The sequence below is a fragment of the Doryrhamphus excisus genome, linkage group LG9 (assembly GCF_037039965.1).
Source record: "Doryrhamphus excisus strain RoL-2023G ecotype Guam linkage group LG9, RoL_Dexc_Guam_v1.1, whole genome shotgun sequence".
NCBI lineage: Eukaryota > Metazoa > Chordata > Actinopteri > Syngnathiformes > Syngnathidae > Doryrhamphus > Doryrhamphus excisus.
In genome coordinates this window covers 20356652-20365422 of record NC_136365.1, presented here as the reverse complement: position 1 = coordinate 20365422, position 8771 = coordinate 20356652, and the positions used below count along the sequence as shown (strand labels likewise).

General features: G+C 39.0%; 1 long non-coding RNA gene across 1 annotated transcript; it reads left to right on the top strand.

Annotated features, from left to right (window-relative positions):
* The first annotated feature begins 1414 nt into the window (after positions 1 to 1414).
* On the top strand, positions 1415 to 4221 carry LOC144899780 (uncharacterized). Its single transcript, XR_013628068.1, has 3 exons — positions 1415 to 1614; positions 3030 to 3135; positions 4191 to 4221. It is a non-coding gene; the product is annotated as an uncharacterized LOC144899780 (long non-coding RNA).
* The last annotated feature ends 4550 nt before the right edge of the window (positions 4222 to 8771 follow it).

The following is an 8771-nucleotide window of genomic DNA, read 5'->3' as shown; positions in this document are numbered from 1 at the left end:
AGTCAAAGATCCTCTATTAGACAGGAGCGCTCCCTGCTGTTTTTGAAGACCTACTGAAGAGAAGCCTTGTCAAAGATCCTCTATATGACAGGAGCACTCTGCTGCATTTGAGGGTCTATTGCAAAAACACGAGTCAAAGATCCTCTATCAGGCTGGAGCACCCTGCTGCATTTGAGGGTCCATTGCAAAAACGCGAGTCAAAGATCCTCTATAAGGCAGGAGCGCTCCCTGCTGTTTTTGAAGACCTACTGAAGAAAAGCCTTGTCAAAGATCCTCTATATTACAGGAGCACTCTGCTGCATTTGAGGGTCGATTGCAAAAACGCGAGTCAAAGATCCTCTATAAGACAGGAGCGCTCCCTGCTGTTTTTGAAGACCTACTGAAGAAAAGCCTTGTCAAAGATCCTCAATATGACAGGGGCACTTTGTTGCATTTGAGGGTCTATTGCAAAAACGTGAGTCAAAGATCCTCTATAAGGCAGGAGCACTGTGGCATTTGAGGGTCTATTGCAAAAACACGAGTCAAAGATCCTCTATAAGGTAGGAGCACTCTGTTGCATTCGAGGGTCTATTGCAAAAACACGAGTCAAAGATCCTCTATTAGACAGGAGCGCTCCCTGCTGTTTTTGAAGACCTACTGAGGAAAAGTCTTGTCAAAGATCCTCTATATGACAGAAGCACTGCGGCATTTGAGGGTCTATTGCAAAAACACGAGTCAAAGATCCTCTATAAGACAGGAGTGCTCCCTCCCGATACTGTACATGGTATTTCATAACAATTATGTGGGCTGAAAAAGGGATTATTATTTGTTGCATGCTGCGTTTGCGGTGCTTTTAGGAGAGTCTTTATGTGATATTGAGCTCCATTGTGGAAGGTGATAAACACTGTATGCCCGTGAACACACCGAACCTCCGGTTGCATTTGCAAGGCATAATCTTTCAATAAGAAGAGTTGGACACATCTTCAAGCCATCGCATTAATAATGCAGGCTAATGCATGAAAATAGCCTTCAGGCAAGAACGTGGGCAAAGGGAGGGAAGCTGCCTGAACTTGTCCCTTTTTTGCATCAGAAGGCAGCCAAATTCAGATACATGAGGTACTATTTACAGATCACAATGATAGTGCGGTGAAACAACTGCAAAACTACAGTAATGATCACTTTCAGGTGTAAAGATGAGCGTTTGTGATGCAAGGTGTACTTAATTTTGTGGCAAGTTTAACACTATCTTAATGCGGACTCATAAAACGCTGAATTGAAACAGACAGCACATAACAATAAAGTCAACTTTGCATGGATAAAATATTAAAATTGTAATATTTTTATTTCATTACACCCTACAAAGTCGTTTAATAATAAATAATAATAATCGTTGTGTGATTCCCTCACTCACCAAGTTCGGGGTTGGGACTATTTTCTCTCTCTGATGACGAGGACGAGGCGGAGGGAAAAATGTTTGCCGCAGATGATGACGTCACAAGTCTGGCGACAGCATGTCTGAGTGAGGCGGGAACGTTCTGCACGTGAAATAAAAAAAAATGAAGGACGGAAGGAGGGGAAAAATGAAAATGACGAAAAAGAGGAAAAGAGACTATAATGACTATCTCGGTTAAAGAGGTAATGTCACCTTAATTGCAATGAACATGAAGTACACATTTATTTTTTGGTGTTTACATTTTTTAGACCTTTTACAAACGTACCTGTGTTCTGCTGCGGTTTACTAAAATGCTGCAAACGGTAGAAAGAAACTTTTTTGCCTGTCTAATTTTCCTTTTGGTGTTTACATGTCTATATAGCCTTCAGATATTCTGTCAAAATCATCAAAAATGGTTGGTACTGAAGTGGATTGAGTTAACTATTGTATTTTCAATATAACACAACACAACACCTGAACTAAATAGGAAACAGAAAATCAGAGGCAGGTGTGTGAAACCAGTGAAGGCACAGGAAGTGGCTACAAAATAAGAGCATGGGAACAGGAACTAAGGTATAGAAGGAACTAAACAAGCTGTCAAGCTGAGCTAACTCCCAAATCGTGATAGGCAGGTTTTCATAAACAAACTCAACTATGTATAATACAAGTGTAAAAAGAAGTATGACAGCGTGATATAAGGATGACACATTTTTGGATTCGATCTTTTTCAGAGATAAAAGTGTCTAAATCATAGACATAGACTTTCTCACAATTTGGGGTCGCCAATTAACCTAGCATAAGTCCCCGGAGGGCTGCACGGCGGACGAGTGGTTAGCGCGCAGACCTCACAGCTAGGAGACCAGGGTTCAATTCCACCCTCGGCCATCTCTGTGTGGAGTTTGCATGTTCTCCCCGTGCATGTGTGGGTTTTCTCTGGGTACTCCGGTTTCCTCCCACATTCCAAAAACATGCTAGGTTAATTAGCGAATTGTCCATAGGTATGAATGTGAGTGTGAATGGTTGTTTGTCTATATGTGCCCTGTGATTGGCTGGCCACCAGTCCAGGGTGTACCCCGCCTCTTGCCCGAAGACAGCTGGGATAGGCTCCAGCACCCCACGCGACCCTCGTCAGGAAAAGCAGTAGAAAATGAATGAATGAATGAGAACATGCAAACTCTACACAGAGATGGCCGAGGGTGGAATCGAACTCAGGTCTCGTAGCTGTGTGGCCTGCACGCTAACCACTCGACCGCCATGCAGCCCTCTACACATTTCAATGGAAAACAAAATCTAGATGGGAATGCAAAACATGCATCTTCAGTGACTTATTGCAACCTTGGGCTTTAGGACGTTTGCCACCAGCTGCTTATAATGATCTGCCTTGTCGTTCCCAAGGAACTCGGATGTAAAAGTCAATTTCTGCTACCATTCATGAAATTTCTCTACATGTATTTTATATTTTGTCCACTTCCAAGAGAGAGATTTATTTTTTTCCGATGATTATGAACTTGTGTTGCTACACAACAACAATGCTACACAGTAGCATTGTAGCATGGCAACCCATTGTGTGTCCTTTACTGCATCCTTCACCGTATCCTCCTCTGTCTTTCCCATTTAGGAAGCTTGGAGCAGGGCCTGTCTCCAGCCAGATGGGGGCAAGGGGTAGATGCATGTGGACCGCTCCCCCCTCAGAAGAGCTTCCGTGATGACATCAACTCTAAAAGGTTTAAATGCCACAATCACCATGACTGGCACACATGTGACACCCACTCGCTTTCCCGGCAAAGGTCGGACACATTTCCAAATGGTTGGATGATGGCATGGTGGCCATGTTGTTAGGGTTGGCTGCACAGGGACAGACAGGAAGGACCAATCATCTTTAATAGTGTTTCATGAAGTTTGTTTATGCTCTTTTGTGGACTCATTTTTTTAGTGTACAGCGACCATTGCCCCATGTTGCCAAGGAAACGGCACGAGTATCGTCACTTATGTAATGTATACCAATTTTTTACAAAAAAAAAAAATCTGAAAAAATTCGCAACAAATTCTGCCTAGCAAAAAATAGCCACGCAAATGTGTCATAAAATTTCAGAATGTATTTGATTATGACGTATAATATAGTATAGGTTTTTACAATTATATCTCTGAGGATTAATACATAATAAAACTATTAACTTTTAACAATTAACAATTATCATAAATTTTTTTGAACAATTTTCATCAAATTATGTGACTGCGAAAAGAAATTTACTGCTGCGTGTCGCAACTAATAAATTAATAATCATAAATTTAATATATAACGCACTTTACATCAAATGAATGATCTCAAAGTGCAACAGTTACAATAAAAAAATAATAAAATAAAATAAAAGTTAACAGCAAGTATCACAATAACAGAATAAGAACATCTAAAATCAACTAGCTAGATGTTGCTAGCTTTCCGGACATAAAAATGTATTGTAATGTAATTTTTAAAAAGGTTGTCTACCAAAATGTAAACAAATATTATAATGATTTAAAAAATACAAATAAAAACACCACAACCACAGTTGGTAAATGATAGTAGATTTTGCTGGAAATGTATTATTATGCATTCCATATTGTATTACAATATAATGTAATGTAGTGTAGTGTCACGTAGCGTAACTTAATGTAGCATAGCATAACGTACGTAAACTAATGTGAGCGTCACATGAACATAACGTAACATGTATAATATAATACTGTACAATGTAAATATGAAAATTTTTGTTGTTAACTTAATTTTTTTTTTTTTCAGAAAAATACAAACATCACACAGAATTTGAAGGTACGTGTTTTTCATTGGTTAGTTATTTTTTTTAAGTTTTTTGCTGAATGACTAAACATGTGATCAGCAACACAGATCAGATTGGTGGACAATGTTGTATTCTCCTTCATCCAAATCCTATGTAGTAAAATGAGACACCCTTGGGAAATACATTTACACCCTCAGCATATACGTATACAGGGCCTATGGAGGGAGGGTGGTCTGGCAGTCCCGGGTGGTGGGAAGCATACTGACAGCAGCTGTCACATGTCTGCTGGCCCGACTGGGACAACAAACACACACAGCTGCCATTCTAAACAGTCATGATACAACTGGGGTGGTAAGATGCCGTGGGGGGGGGGGGGGGGGGGGGGGTCGGGGTCTTCGGGGGCAATGATGGCGCTAAGGTGGTTATATGGTAGTGGACCTGTATCTTTATCTCACAAACTACTCTAGCTTTGAGGTATTAGTAGCGTACAGTTTAGAGAGTATTTTGGATATTGTTGTGGGGTCTTTTGTGACCTCTTGGATGAGTCGTTGCTGTGCTCTTGGGGTCATTTTTGGTTGGCCGGTCACTCCTGGGAAGGTTCACCATTGTTTCATGTTCCGGTCATTTGTGGATAATGGCTCTCACTGTGGTTTGCTGGAGTCCCAAAGCTTTAGAAATGGCTTTTCCACACTGATAGATCTCAATTAATTTCAGTTATGTTGACATTTTTTCACAGGTTTAAAATAGTTTTAATTTTTTCCCTCCTTTTCTGTTCAGCTGTGTTGTCGTGTATATACATGTATATAAAATACAAAATAAAATAATACATAAGTGCACTTAAAAATAATAAACATTAAACAAACAAAATTGTGCATTAGTGGCTTTTTAATGATGTTCTAACTGCAGTACATCTTATTATTACATTTGTGGACAACACACTTATGTGGGAACTCTGAGCTGTATTTTAAAATAGTTGAAAAATACTGTAATATGCATAAAACGCGTTTTCAATCAGTTTTGTGGGCCACTTACGGTACATATAAAAGTATAACACGAATGAGTCATTACATGGTCATATAACTGGCATTACTATTTCACTGGTGGGGGGGGGCAAAAGAGGTGGTGTGATAGCGGGATGACGTCACCCAACATTAACATGATCCCTGAGGTCACCGTGATGAGGTCATGTGACCAGGGCAGATGTATTTTAAAGAGACGACGGAGGCTGATGACATTATCGTATATGGAAGGAATCCGCTCACTTATGATATTGCATTACTCAGAAATGCCAGGTCGTCCTTGTCCTGATTGTGGATGGTGGGGGTGTGTGTGTGTGTGGGGGGGGTACCCATCAATCAAAGGTCAGAGCACCATCCTGATCATGAAATGCATTATTTTTTTTCAAAATACATGTGGACATTTTCTTTTTTTAAATTAAATTAAATTGTTATACAAGATTTCAATGTTTTGTATACGTTTTAGCAGAACCTTGCTTTTAGTTCATCATTACGCCTCTATAAAGTAGAGTGTTGGCGCCCTCTAGTGGCCAGAAACCATTACTAACAACAATAAAGACAAGTTTTTCGCGCCGCCCTCCGGTTTGAAATACTATTTATAAATAGTATTTATTCATTTATCTGTACTGTACAGACTGAACTTAAAAATTAAACCAGGAAAATACAAAAATAGGGAGAGCATGCATGCATATTCAAGAGTCAAATTGCATGTTGAGTACTATAAATCTGTACTATAAATGCTGACCTACCAACATGATAGGTCAGCATTGAAATGGAAGCCCCACTATTTGAGAAGCACCAGGTTAATGTTTCATATATTATATATATTATTGTTGTTGTTTATGTATTAAATTTTGCTGTTTTTATTTTTTCTATATTTTGATTTTGTTAAGACAATATTTCTAATATATATAAAATATATTATTTTCTAACATCATATAGGTATTAATCACTTTGCAATATTATTTATAACTATAAAATATAAATCTATTTAAAACATATTTTAAAACATTTTATTTTGTTTTACCTTGGATTATGACTTGTGACTTAATTATTAATGTGTATTTCTGAGCATTTTTAAAACACACTTTTGAAAACATTTTTAAACAATTGCTATGATTTAATAATTACAATTAAACAATTAAACAATTACAAAATGATGCAAAATAGCGCAAAAACATCATTAAAAGCACCCGGTCAGTATTACAATTGAACAATATTGCAACATTACAATATTATTTAGAATTTGTATATATTTTTAAATCAATCTTTCAGTATTCAATTATGAATTGTGACCAAATTATATTAATTCCAATATATTCATAATATATATAAAATAATGTTTTTAGTACATTTTTGAAAGTCTTGTTTTAATTTAAAAAATTTAACAATGAAAATATTTAGAATTTTTTTTATTGGTATAATTATTCTTTTTTAATGGCGGATAGTACAAAAATATATTGAGCGATGTGAGCAGGTGTTCCTAATGTTGTGTCCAGTGATTGTGTGTACATCCTGTAAGTATCCACAAGATGTCAGTGTTGTACCTGAGAAAATCAGCTCCAATGAAAGTCCAACAGTCTTTTGGCAGATGAGAAAAAAATTGGAAAATCCAACCCTGGAATGAACAAACAAAATGTCAAATTACTTTCCCATTATTGTTGTCTTAAGTACAAATAAAAAAAAGGTTCAACTCCGTTGCATGGAGGAGCGGCGTAGGAGTCGATAGGTCAGAATGAAAACGTCAACAATGGTTCACAAAAAGTCCCATCAGTGGTGTCTGTGGAGTTTTGGGGTTGCTGGTTCCATCTCAGGTTTAGTTGAAGTGGGCGTTGAGCTTGGGTTTGTGCCCAGGCAAGCATGCGAGTGTTTATAAGAGACTTGAGTGCATAGTCAACAATGATCGTGTTTGTGTGTCAATCCCTCTGACCATAAGTGTCACAACAAGGATATCAACCCCACGAACGTGATTGGAGAATCACTGCAAAGCAAACAATCCGCCAGAGGAGGTTTGGAGTCATGAGCGGGGTGGAGTAGCGGCCAGCCAGAGTGCACACGAAGGCAACACAACACCCCACCGACCAGGTTCTATCCCCCAGCTCTGCCACTGGGAGATCGGCGCTAACTGACAGGCAGTTGGCTGCCGAGTGAGTTCGGGGTCCTGATGAGCTGCCAGGTGGAGAGGGAGCTCCCAGGCGGGCCCTCGGATGGGGGTGGGTGCCAGCATGGCGAGCCCCGTGGGTGGGCAGACACCTGAACTGGCAGGAGTGGAGGGGAAAAGACATAAAAATAGGCAATAAACACTAGGACTATTATTTACCATCCTTATGCTTTCAGTACTTAAATGCACAGAAAAGACCGGGTAAGGGCATTATAGGCGCAAGTGGAGCAGAGCATTTATAATGCTATTGGCAGTACCGGGTGTGCTTTGAGAGGGGACAGACAGATTCAAAAAAATATATAGAATATACAGCAATACCTGCTGGAACCTGGTTGGAGAACTTGAGGATAGACGGAAAGAGAAACAAAACGCATAGTGCTTAGTTTACCTTGAGAGGGGGACCGACATACAGAGGGGACATCCAAAGACAAAAGGGGAACCGATATGACAGCAATGGAGCGTGGTTGGAGACAGCAATACAGGATACAAAAGCTTCGAACCAGAGACAACAACATCACCTGATTTTGCTCTTTTTTGCATGGTTTAAGAGGGGACGGGCAGAAAGAAAATACAGAAGAAAAAGCAACAGTAGTGTTTTAGTTAAGAGATAAAAGAGAAAAAAATGAGATATCAGTGCCCTTTTTAAAAAAGCATAATTTAAGAGGGGACAGACAGAGAGAAACTGTAGAAGAAAAGGTAACAGTAGCATTAGCATTTTGGATTAAAATGAGACTGACAGAGATAAAAGGGGACAAAAATGAGACATCACCTGCTTGTGCCCGTTTTAGTGTAGTTTAAGAGGGGACAGACAGACAAAATTTAGAACAAAAAGCAACAGTAGTATTTAAGTTTAACATGGGACTGGCAGAGATAAAAGGGAACACAAATTAGACCTCACCTGCTTGTGCCTGTTTTACTGTCGTTTAAAAGGGGACAGACAGAGACAAAATATAGAACAAAAAGCAACAGTAGCATTTCAGTTTCAAATGGGAGCAACATACATAAAAGAAAACAAAAATGAGACATAACCTGGTTGTGCCCGTTTTAACAAGGTTTAAGAGGGGACAAATGGAGAAAAAAATATATAGAATAAAAAGCAACAGGAGCATTTTGGTTTAAATTTGGACCGACAAGGATAAAATGGAACACAAATGAGACATCACCTGCTTGTGCCCGTTTTAGCATGGTTTAAGAGGGGACAGAGGGAGAAAAAATATATAGAATAAAAAGCAACAGGAGCATTTTGGTTTAAATTTGGACCGACAAGGATAAAACGGAACACAAATGAGACATCATCTGTTTGTGCCCATCTTAGCATATTTTTAAGAGGGGACAGACAGAGAGAAACTGTTGAAGAAAAGGTAACAGTAGCATGTGACTGACAGAGATAAAATGGAATAAAAATT